The sequence below is a fragment of the Phyllostomus hastatus genome, unplaced genomic scaffold (assembly GCF_019186645.2).
Source record: "Phyllostomus hastatus isolate PE091 unplaced genomic scaffold, TTU_PhHast_1.1 phas_contig_348, whole genome shotgun sequence".
Lineage (NCBI taxonomy): Eukaryota > Metazoa > Chordata > Mammalia > Chiroptera > Phyllostomidae > Phyllostomus > Phyllostomus hastatus.
The window spans coordinates 4,489,658-4,502,456 of NW_025333860.1; the positions used below are offsets into that span (position 1 = coordinate 4,489,658).

At 36.6% G+C, this 12,799-nt stretch overlaps 1 pseudogene; it reads left to right on the forward strand.

The window, feature by feature from the left end:
• LOC123820424 overlaps positions 1-12,483 on the forward strand; it is a 130,398-nt pseudogene extending 117,915 nt beyond the window's left edge.
• Positions 12,484-12,799: the final 316 nt, after the last annotated feature.

Genomic DNA, 12,799 nt, shown 5'->3' on the forward strand with positions numbered 1-12,799 from the left:
GGATAGTTCCTTTTGTTATGGTTTTAGAGTTCACTAATCCCTTTTCTTGCAATGTCTAATCTGCTGTGAATTCCATCAAATGCATTTTTCATCTCACACTGTAGTTTTCATCTTTAGAAGTTCAGTTTGTTCTTTTTAAAAAGGAATCTTTTATGTGTCTACATAACTTTTTGAAACATATGAAATCTAGTTATAGTATCTGTTTAAAAGTACTCGCCTGCTAATTCTTACATTTGTAACAGTTTAGGGTCACTTTTAATTTTTTTCCTCATAATGAGATTTTTTCTCTTTCCTGCCTGTAATTTTCTATTGGATATGAGACACTGAGACTTTCAACTAGTTGGGTGTTGGATTTAAAAAAAATCTAACATATTTTCAAGCTTTGCTCTGGGATACAGCTTAATTAATGGCATTGGCCTTAAACAAATAGATAGCCAGATATTTTCTCCAGAAATATGAGTTTATTCAAGAACAATGAAGAATTAGTTTGAGACACACAGTCTAGTGGCAAACCACATGAACCACATACAAATCCTGAGAAACAAAGGAGAGAAAGCTTGTTATGTAGAGAAGAGGAAGGCGGGAGGGTTACCATAAATGGTGTTTCCTTTGGGCTCAGTGCTTGTTGTAGGGCACAAGAGCTCCCCCTTCTGGCCTCCTGAATTTATTTTTTAAATGATCTGTTTAATTTTTACATTCAAAAACAATTTTATCCTTTGAAAGTCTGCTTTTAACATTTTTAGAGGAACAGCTGGAACTGTGTTAAGTATGTACATGGCTAAAGAAAGTTAATTCTCTATGTCTGAGGCAAGACCCTCTGTGTATTTGATCTAATGCTCTATGACTCATGAGGCTGTTTGGTCCAGCTGATGAGAAAAGGCACAATTCCTGATCCCTGTGAGCACCAGCCACTGTTACCTTTAATCCTTTCACTTGGTTCATTACCAGCACTGGGCTGTTTCTACAAACATGCAAATATTCTTTGTATGTTAATACTGCAGGGGTATCCTTTGCAGCCTGTTGTTGGTCTATTTTTATGCCACTAATCTGCCTTGCAAGATCTAGCTGCCTAGAAAATTTTAGTCTCCCATTTCTGTCAAGTTCACCTTTTCAACTCAGGGCATCCTCCTAGGTCTGGACAGGTAACTCCTCCCATACTACGACCTGGAATCTCTGACAGTAAGATAGGGAAGTTGCCTGGATGACTTCACTTGATTTGCATCTCTTAGGTCCTTCTTGTTCATATGCAGCACCTTAAAACTGTTGTCTCATGTATTTTGTCAGTTTGTGGTTGCTGCTATTATTTCAGGCAGGAGGGTGATATGGGTCCCTGTTACTCCTTCTTGTCCAAAGTTAGAAATTCTTTCCTCTTCATTTCAGCCAGGTATATGCTCTCTAGCTAAAGAGTGAACATCCATTTGCTCACATAGACTGGTGTGACTAAATGAATCACAACTGGCTGAAGGGACAAAAGTGGAATACGTGTACATTCTGAGCACTGCCCCTTCAAGGGATGCCCCTGGACTCCCCTCGTCCTCTCCCCAGTGGGCCGATGGTAATAATGAGAGCAAGAAAACTTACCTGGAGGCTGAGAAGAGCGGAGCTTCTCAGTCTCAAGACTTCACTTGATTTGCATCTTCTTATATTTTAATAAAGTCACTTAAGTATTGAGTGTTATTTCTGCAGCAGAATAGTCTGTGTACTAAATAAGAGAAAAAATATATTTTGAGGGAAGACTAGTATTTCAATCTGAGGATTATTGAGTTTAATGTTAAGAAGGATATCAGCATAGAAGCTTCTCAAGCTGAGGACAGAGTGCCAGGTGGAGATGGGGACCTGAGTGAAATCAACATGCAGCTAGAAAATGAAATTACAGTGTGTGGAGATGAAATCACAATGTGTGATTGAAGGTACAGTGCTGAGAGAATGCCTAGGATAGAAATATGAGATAGGAGTTCTTAAACTTAGACACACTTTGGAGTGAATTGGAGAGCTTATAAGGAAAATACATACAGGGTGGGCAAAGGTAGCTTTACAGTTGTGAGTACATGGAACAGTTTATTCTTGAATTACTATTTATTAATTATTGTATTATTTATTTGTATTACAATTGTCAACCTACTTTTGTCTACTGCTGCATATTGACTCCTGGATCTGTCCTCCAGATAGTCTTGTTTAGTTATAGGGTATGACCTGGGTGTCATGATAGCTAAAATCTAAAAGATGATTCAAATATGCAGCCAAAATTGATAACTGCTGCTCTCAAACATTAAAGTTTAGTGAAACAATAAAAGATGTGCTGACAAAGAAGACTGGGAGGGAGTAGAGAGTGTGACAGTAGGAAATCTAGATGAGTGCAGTCTTTTATACCAATTTTGTAGGTAGAAGGTCTCAACAAATGAATGTCTGGATAACAATTCTGGATTTTGTCATATGTTGTTTTTTTTTTTTAAAAAAAAGCAAATAAATCTGAGTTTGAAACATGTTTAATTGAGTAACCGAAAACAAATCACTAGATCAGAACCTCAATGCAATGGTCTGTAAAATGTGGATAATAACCCATCTTTTTTACCTTATCATTATAAGGATAATAAACTATTTGACAGTACCTTGCGAACAATGTTATACCATTCCCAAGTGAAGTATTTAAAGTCAAACTATACATCACTCTTGACTTCCGCTTTCCTAACTTTCATAGGAAAATTAGGCATACCTTTAAGAAAAATGACTCAGGAAAGGGAAATTCATGGTGAATATAAATAACAGGTAATTGTTTACATTTCCTATTAGTGGCCTAACTTCGTCACCACTGTAACTGCTGTAACAGATCTGCTCATCATGTTTCTGGTGATATTGGCAGTTAGCAGCAAAAGAAGGAAATGTGGGCAGAAGCACTATGTTTCTCTCTTATCATTGAATATGCAACCACAAACTCAGAACACTCTTGAGTAAAGACAAATGGAACCATCATAATTCATGTCCAGGAGATATTGGATACTGGTAGGAGTATATGATTTCCATTCCTTTGAGAGAGATTCTTGGCATGGAAGCATTAGACGACACAATTATTGAACCTCCTTAAAGTTCAGATGGACAAAAAAAGAAAAATATACCAGGATGAATAACACGCCCAGTGAAAAGAGTACAGGGATGGCTTAACAGGTTATTTGCATCTCTAATTCCTGTGACTCTCCTGGAATTGGAAGTAGTGCAGTGATCTTTAGAATGCTTACCGAGAGCAAGCAGTGAAATCCTGAGGGAATCAATGGACAGCAAGCAGTCTAAAGTCAGTAAAATAGAGACTTGCCTCTCCATCTGAATATTAGATACCAAAGGAAGAGAAGGTAATGCAGCTATCAAGGCATATTTGGAAGCTACGTCTAGATTCCATGTTTTGATCTTCCAAGGTAGGCTAAAAATAAATCCTGATTGGAAGTTAAAAAAACTCAAGCCAGAGTAAACTGAAAAATTTCATCATGATAAGGCTTATATGGTGAAAAATAGCACATTTTTAAGGTGGAGGGAAAAGCTTCAACTTAAACAAAGTCATGTTGCATAGAAGATAGAAGATATAAAATTCAGGTATTAAAATAAAACATTTAGTCATTTGGAAAGTATATGATTCTATTTTAAAGAGGTTTTTTAAAAAAGATTTTGTTTATTTTTAGAGAGAGTAAGGGAGGGAGAAAGAGAGGGAAAGAAACCTCAATGTTTGAGAGAAACAGCAATCAGTTGCCTCTCACATGCCCCCAACCAGGGACCTGGCCTGCAACCCAGGCAGTGCCCTGACCAACCAGCAACCCTTCGCTTTGCAGAATGATGTCCAACCGATCGTGCCGCACTGGCCAGGACTATGATTCTATTTTATATCAATTTAACAGTCTGGTGTGGTGGCTTGTGATTGAAATGCATATTTTAATACATTTATTTCTTTCTTTACCACTGCATCAATGTTTTTAGGTGTCTCTGTAATAAACACCTTTGTGTGTGTGTGGGGGGGATATATAAGGGTTAATTAGCTCTGGTTCTACCTTTCTATGTATTGCATTCCTATAGTGATGATTTTTAATCTTTTTCATTTTATGGCACACATAAACTAATTACCCTATTTTCAGACTATAAGACGCATGCCCCCCCCCCATTTTGGGGAGAATAATGGTTGTTAATGCTGCTGTTGAGTTCTGTTTACATTTACATTGGTGAAATATTGTGCTATTTATGTTATTAAATATTTTACCACATTTTTTGCTTCAAATTTTTTTTTTCCTTTTTCCTCCTCTAAAGTCTAGGTGCATCTTAAGGTCTGAAAAATACGGTACAGTCAGGTGTTGCATCTTTTAAAAATGGTGGCGTCACACCGGTGTGTCTCTTGTGGCACAGTGGTTAGAAATCACTGTCCTATGTGACAAACAAAAACATACATTTAATATTAAAATACAAGATAGAAAATGATGTCAGTCACACAATGTATGAGTAAAATAATATATGTCGGAGATACTGTTTACAAACCATGCATCTAACAAATCATGTGTAGAGTATGTAATGGACTCTCAAACTTAGCAGTAAAAACTGAGCAATCAAGTTAGAAACTGGACAAAATTATGACAGATAACTCAGTGAAAAGGATGTACAGGTGATGTTCAACATCATTGTCATTAGAGAAATACCAATTAAAACTATGTGATGTTGCTACATAGAATTTCTGAAATAAAAATAGCAATAACACCAAATGCTAGTGGAGATGGAGAAAAACTAGATCACTCATGCATTGCTGTTTTGGCTGTAAAATAGCACAGCTCTTGGAGAAAAAGGTGGTCAGTGTAATAAAACTAAATGTACACTTATCATGACCCAACCATCACACTCTTGTTCAGCTTTGCCAAAGACATAAAAATACATGTTCACACAAAAACCAATATGTTATATTCATACTAGCTTATTTTGTAATACTCCATGCCTGGAAACAACCTAAAGATTCTTCAATGCATGAATAGTTAGACAAACTATAATATCATGGAATATATCACTGAGCAGTAAAAAAGAGTGGAGTATTGATACACACAACAACTAGGAATGATCTCAAAGGAATTAAGCTGAGTGTAAAAGAAAGCCCATGTCGAAAGGTTAATATAGTATGTTCTATTGACATAATATTCACTAAGTATCAAAATTATTGAGATAGTGGATAGATTGGTGTTTTTCAGGTATTAGTATTGTGTGTGGGCAAGAGTATGTGATACAAAGAGGTAAGTTACATGATGTAAGTTACATGAAGGAAACATAGTGATGGAACAGTTCTGTATCTACATGTGATGAAATTGCATAGCCCTTTACACACATCTGTTATGACAAACAAATGAGTGTGAACCTAGTGAAATCTGAATAAACTCTGTGGATTATGCCAAATTTCTAGATTTTACATTGTACCATGTTTTTGCATGGAGTTACCATTTGGGAGAAATTTGATAAAGGCAACATGGGACTAGTTTTGGTTTGTTTTTGTTACTTTCTGTGAATTTCTTATTATTTCAAAATAAAAAATAATAAATGTGTGGGCATTTAGATTGAAGAAGCCAGAGGTAATTTCATATAAAAATGGAAAAGAATTTTAAGAATAAGAAAGACTTGGGTTGTTTCAAGTTTAGGGGGTTCTGTATTTAAGATAGAGGGGACTTAGTATAGAAAGTATGTAGATACAAGTGTTTAAAACACAGAGGTTACATGGAGTAATTCTACTGGAATAAGTTGAGGATGAATGAATTAGTGAGAGGCAAGTTTTTGGAATGTAGGTGTAGCTTACACCAGTGATTTTCAACTGGCTTGCAGCCAGAATTTTTAAACATGCAATACCTAACTATTATGCAAGGGCACTGACCTCTTTTCCCTTAGATGACCAATTGAAACAGTGACACCAGCCAACACAGCAATAGCTGCCCAGTGTGAATGAATCAAAATTATACCTATTTTTTATCAGATTGGACAAAAATACATTTTTTGGTGTGCCGCAGAATTTCAATAATTAGTTTATGAGTGCCATGAGATGAGAAAGGTTGAGAATCACTGGCTTAAACAGTGTTTCAAATGTTATAATAAGGAGTCTGATATAAATTTGAAGCTGATAATTATGGAAGGCTTGTTAGATATTAAATAAAATGATTAACTTGCACTAAATGGATTCAAGATAAACATAGAGAGAGTTGTACAAAGACCATTTCAATACCACAGGTAATAGATAATGAGATTATACTGAGTAGATGGGAAAAGGTATCAGTCTGTGTTTCTCCAGTGAGTGGATGAGGGTGTTGATGAGCATAAAGGCTTCTTTGTTCTGTAAATACAGTTTGTGTTTGATCTTCTAGAAGTAGTTTCTCAAGGTTCATATCATTTTTAACTTCGGAGGGGGTTGAACCTACATATATATCAGTATGATTTTGAATGAAAGTGTCATTATTTCATAGAGGAAAAAATGAAAAAAGGAAATAAAGAACAAGTGCATTATTTAGCCTGTGCTCTGTAAATATATCACAGAGCAGTGAATACTTTTTGAATACTCTATATTCAGTCATAGCCTGTTAGAAAGTGCACTAGAATGTCTTTGTTAATGTTATGAATTTTTAATAAATATGTGTATTTTGTCATATTTAAATACTAATTTGATTGCCTTTGAAATCAGTGTGAAAACCATCAAAACATATATTCTAAAATGCCATTTTATACCTTTGTTGGGGGTAGAGGGGGGAACTCTGGTTTTTCAGAAATAGATATTAATATTCTATTTATCTTCAGATTCTTTAGATAACACACTCTATTTTCACAATATTATGTAAGATAAATACTAGTAAACTGTTTTGAGGAACTTCCAGAGTTCTTAAACAGAGCTGCCCTTTGTTATTATTTGATGTAACCACTATGTTTTACATATCTTTCATCTTTTTTATATTTATGATAATCCATTCCCTTTCCTCAAATCTAAGGTCTACATGCAGGCTTCTGCAGACCACTGAACATAATCTTTGTTATTTCCAAAAGCAATGACTGGAGGAGAAATCAAAGAAAACTATAATTCTTTGTCACAATCGAAAGCACAGGTTAAAATAAATAAAAAGCCTTTCATAGAACCAATGCTGTCTTAAGAAGTATATAGAGGTCTGCTGTATTTTTTATGGATAATCTGCCAGTTCTCAGGCATTAGAGATAAAAGTGAAAAACCAGGGTTCAGAAAAATCTCATGTAGCAGTCGCCCCTCACCTCCAGGGCATTCTTCCCAAGACCCCCAGTAGATGCTGAAAACCACAGATAGTACCGAACCCTATGTATACTACTTTTTCCTATACATACATATCTATGATAAAATTTAATTTATAAATCAAGCACTGCAAGAGGTTAATAATAAAATAGAATGACTGTAACTATATACTGTAATAAAAGTTATGTGAATGGCTTTGAAGTTCATAGTAAGCAAAATAAAGACTTCTTGAACACAAGTATGATAGCTCTTAGATCTGCCAACCGAGATGGCTACTGAGTCACTAATGGTCAGGCAGCATACATTGCTAATGGCACAAATATGCTGGACAAAGGGAAAGTTCACAGCCTGGGTGGGGCAGAGCTGGGTGGTGTGGGATGGTGGGAGATTTCATCATGCTATTCAGAATGGTGTGGTAATTTGAAACTTAAAACTTATTTGTTTCTGGAACTTTCCATATAATATTTTTGTACTGCATTTGACAACGGGTAACTAAAACAGTAGAAAAACAAATCACAGAGAAAGGGGGAACTTGTAAACAGTTGTCCAGAACATTGAGTAAATCTTACTGCCCAGTTCATGCCATATCATCAGTCTACATTAAGTTCCTCCTTTTATGTGTTAAATTATTTCTTTGTTTATTTCCATCTCTCTCTCGCTCTCTTTCTTTCTCTCTCATTTTCCTCCCTCTGTGAACAACAATTCTAATATTTCTAATGTACATCCTTCTGTTGCACATGTTTACCTAAATTGTGTATGTTCATTTTTGTGCATTTTAGTTTATGTAATAATATTATAAATTTTGTTCTGGGTGTCACTCTGTCCTTTCTTAGTTCTGTGTTTGAGATCTGACTTATTTACTATGAATATCTGGTCTGTTACACCTGTCCCTATATATTGTAGCATGGTGTGCATCAAACACACCTGGTTTGCTATTTAGATCATGCCCTAAAATCACTGTTGAGATAAAGCAGAAAATTAAAAAATAAAATTTTAGTTGTTTATAACATACTTTTTACCATAAATATATGCAAAGCACACATAGATCATAATACGCCACTTGACTGATAAGCACAAAAAAAATGAGCACACATATGTAACCTCCACTCCAATTAAGAAATAGCCTTGGCTAGTGTGGCTTGGTTGGAGCATCATCATATAAACTGAAAAGTCACGGGTTTGATTCCCAGGTAGGTCACATACCCGGGTTGTGGGTTCAGCCCCCTGTTGGGGTACACAAAAGAGGCAGCCAATAGATGTTTCTCTCTCATATTGATGTTTCTCCGCCTACCTCTCTCCCCTTCCCTTTCTCTCTAAAATCAATAAGCATGTCCTCAGGTGAGGATAAAAAAAGAAAACAAATAGACTATTAGCAGCACTTAAGAAACTTTCCACATGTTACCTCTCAGTCATTACAATCTCAAACAGTGACCATACTTTTGACTTCATCATTATAATATTAGTTTTATATATTTTTGAATTTTTATAAATGCTATTGTAGTATTTGTTCTTTTGTGCCTGGTGTTTTTCACTTAGCAGAATGTCTGTGCGAACCAGCTATATCGCTGCATATAGAGTATTTTTTGGATTCCCCATTGGTATATAACAGCAATTTTCAAAATATGCTTCCCCATTACCCCAAGTCCCCAATATACTTTTAGGGAGACTGGTAGGTGAAAATTATTTTTATAATGGTATTAAGGCAGTATTAGTCTCTTTCATTGGATTGGCAATTAGACTGGTAATGCAAAAGCAATGATGAGCAAAACTGCTGGCATCAAGATAGTGGCTCCCAACTGTAGTGGTTGTCAGTATATTCTTCAAAGTCAAAAATTTAGAGGAAAAATACATATAAGTTTCACTTTAAAATCCTTTCATGAATCTGCAGAAACACTGATTTAAAAAAATGTGGGCCTGGTTACACATCTTCTTACTTTCTGTATGATAAAATGAGAAGTCCGCATGAAGCATTTTGTTTCATATGAACACACGATTGTTGTCTCAAGGAAAAACATGCAAGTGTGTTACTATGAACATGCCTTTAATATTGTTGACCCTGCGGGAGGGTCTTGAAGATTACAAAATGCCCCCAGACCCTGATCTCAATGAGCATAGTCCTAGATCAACTTCTGAAGGAAAATAAGCCAACGGGTATAGGTAATAGCCAATAAGGCAAATAAAATGATTTTTAAAATAAAATCAACCTCATAGAATCCAGGAAAAGACAAAAAAAATACAACAAAAGAAAGTAAACACAACACAATGTACCATATGTTTTGGACCATAAGATGCACCTAGGTTTTAGAGGAGGAAAATAGGAAAAAAATTTGAAGCAAAATATATGATGAAATATTTAATAACAAAAATAACATAATATTTCACCAATGTAAGTGTAAACAATTAAATAGCAGCATTAACAACCATTATTCCTCCCAAATTTAGGTGGGGGAACGTGCATCTTATAGTCTGAAAAATACAGTATTTAAGCCCAGTATTATCTAAAAGTAAATTAATTATAAATTACTAAAATCTCCAAATAAAAGGCAGAAACTGATAGATTGAATACACAACTAGGAGAGACCTAACACTGACTTCCAGAAAGTCACTTTAATTATAAATAGTTCAAAAGTTAAAGAATAGTTTTACTATAATTTTAAAAAATGGTGGAAAAGACTGCATCTTAAAATCAATAAGTTAAAAAATATTATGTAGCTATACAAGGTATGTGAAATGTAAAAATAAGGGAAATTTTAAAATAACAAATGAATTAGTTCATCAAGATGACATAATAATCTTAAATGTGTACGTGTTTAGTAACAGAGCTTTAAAATACATATAGCAAAAGCTGAGGACTGAAAAAAGATAAATCTACAATTTGAGATTGATGTTTCAGAAAATCTCTCTTAACGTATTTCCAGAGAAAAAATATGGACATAGAAAATCTATGTTACATTATCAACTAGTTTCCCACATTGACACTTATAGAGCACTGTACTCCAAACCAGAAGAGGTTTGGTTTTGGGTGCAGTGGTTGCACCAGACCAGCTGAAACGAGGCTCTCAGGGCTCTGTAGAATGACTTGCAGGAGGGTCGGGCCCTCGCTCATTGCAGCAGCGCGACTACTGGGTATTGTAGAGGCTGGGCCCTCTGAGGCTGCCATCCCAGCACATGGGCTGCACGTGGGCCACACCGCAGAATTGCTTTCCACAGCAGCTTTCCCAGCTCGGCCCCGCATCAGAAGCTTCCATTGCCTTCCCTTTCCCCGACAATGCAAGCAGGCACCATCGCCCAGTGGGAGAAAAGGACAGGGGAAAAATCAATGAGGGTGAACCAACTGCAGAGGTTGAAACTGATAAGGCCAGTATAAGATTTGAAAGCCTGGAGGAGTGTTATAAGGAAACAATACTTGTTCCTGAAGGTACCAGAGATGTTCCAGATGGATGGATCATCTGTATCGCAGTTAAAAACCTGAGGATAGTGAGGCCTTTACAAATTATACATTGGACTCAGCTGCACCTACCCCACAAGCAGCCCCAGAACCAACCCCTGCTGCCACTTCTCCACCTACACCTTCTGTGCAGGCTCCTTTAACTCATATCCCACTCACATGCAGGTGGTTCTTCCAGCCCTCTCTCCTGCCGTGACCATGGGTACAATTCAGAGATGGAGGAAAAGTGCGTGAAAAGCTAAGCAGAGGAGACTTATTGGCAGAGATAGACACTGACAAAGCCATGACAGATTTTGAAGTACAAGAAGGTTACCTGGCAAAAATTCTGATCCCAGAAGGGACTAGAGATATCCCTCTAGGAACATCACTCTGTATCATTGTAGGAAAAGAGGCAGATATGCTGGCACTTACTGACTACAGGCCAACTGAAGTAACTTATTTAAAACCACAAACACTGCCACTTACTACTCTTCCTCCTGGGACCCCTATTCTTCTAATTCCCCAACCTGTGGCCTCTGCACCATCAACTACCCCAACAGCTACTCCTGCTGGACCAAAGGGAAGGTTATTTGTTAGTCATCATGAAAAGAAATTGGCAGCAGAAAGAGGGATTGACCAAGTAAAAGGGACTGGACCCTTTACTTGATGAATCATCAAGAAGGGCAACAACTCTTTTGTGCCTACTAGAGCAGCTCCTGCTCCAGCAGCTGCTGCACCTCTCCCGGCTCCAGGAGTGGTGCCAGCTCCTACAGGTGTCTTCACAGATATCTCCATCAGCAACATTCATCAAGTTTTTGCACAACAGTTAATGCAATCTAAGCAAACCATATTTCATTATTCCCTTTCTATTGATGTCAATATGGGAGAAGTTTTGTTGGTACAGAAAGAACTTATTAGATGTTAGAAGGGAAAAGCAATATTTCTGTTGATGACTTCCTCATACAGGCTTTAGCTTCAGTGTGTATAATGGAATACTATGCAGCAGAAAGAAAGAAGGAACTCCTATCCTTCGCAACAGCATGGATGAACTGTAGAGCATTATGTTAAGTGAAATAAGCCAGGTGGTGAAAGACAAATACCATATGATCTCACCTATAAGTGAAACCTAATCAACCAAACAAACAAATGAGCAAAATAGAACCAGAGACTTGGGACTAAATAACAAACTGACAGTGACCAGAGGGACAGGGGGAAGGGGATAATGCGGGAAAGAATGAGAAGGGGCAAGAAAAGGAACACAAATAGAGGACTCATAGGCATGGACAATGGGGGGGAATTAATGAGGTGGGAGTGGGCAATGGGGAAAAAGGTGGGACAACATAACTGAATGACAATAAAAAAAAGAAAAAAAAACTAAAATACAAAAGTTCCTGAAGTAAATCCTCGGCTGGACATAGTTACAAGACAAAAATCACATTGATAGCAGTGTTGCAGTCAGTACTCTGGCAGGACTCATCACACCTCTTGTATTTAATGCACATGTAAAGGGACTGGAAACCATTGCTAATGATGTTGTTTCTTCAGCAAAGTATGAGAGGGTCAACTATAGCCACATAAGTTCCAGTGTGGCACTTTTATAATCTCCAATTTAGGAATATTTAGAATGAAGAACTTTTCTGCTATTATTAACCCACCTCAAGCATATATTTTGGCCATTGGTGGTCCAGAAATAGACTCATGCCAGCAGATAATGAAAAAAGATTTGATGTCTGTTACATTCAGTTGTGATCATCAGTTTGTGGATGGAGCAGTTGGAGCTCAGTGGCTTGCTGAGTTTAGAATATCTTGAAACGCTGTGTTGTTATCATTGACCCAAGAATTTCTAGTCTCTTCCAGGTCACAATGGTTTGTTCTTTTCAAGATATAAATATGTTATTAAACAAGTGGTTCTTTTTATATCAAAGTTAACAAATTATTTTTAAGTCTGTTCAGTTATTTGTTATGGTCATTACTGATTTTTTAAAGTGCCAGTTACACCCAAATATTTTACGCATTTAGTAAAAACCAGGTTTTAAGCTGTGTACTCCTAGTCAAGGGACAGGTGGCATATCCCTTTGGTGGTAAGTACTTCCACTGGGAAATGTAAAGGTAGAATTGTGGTTCCT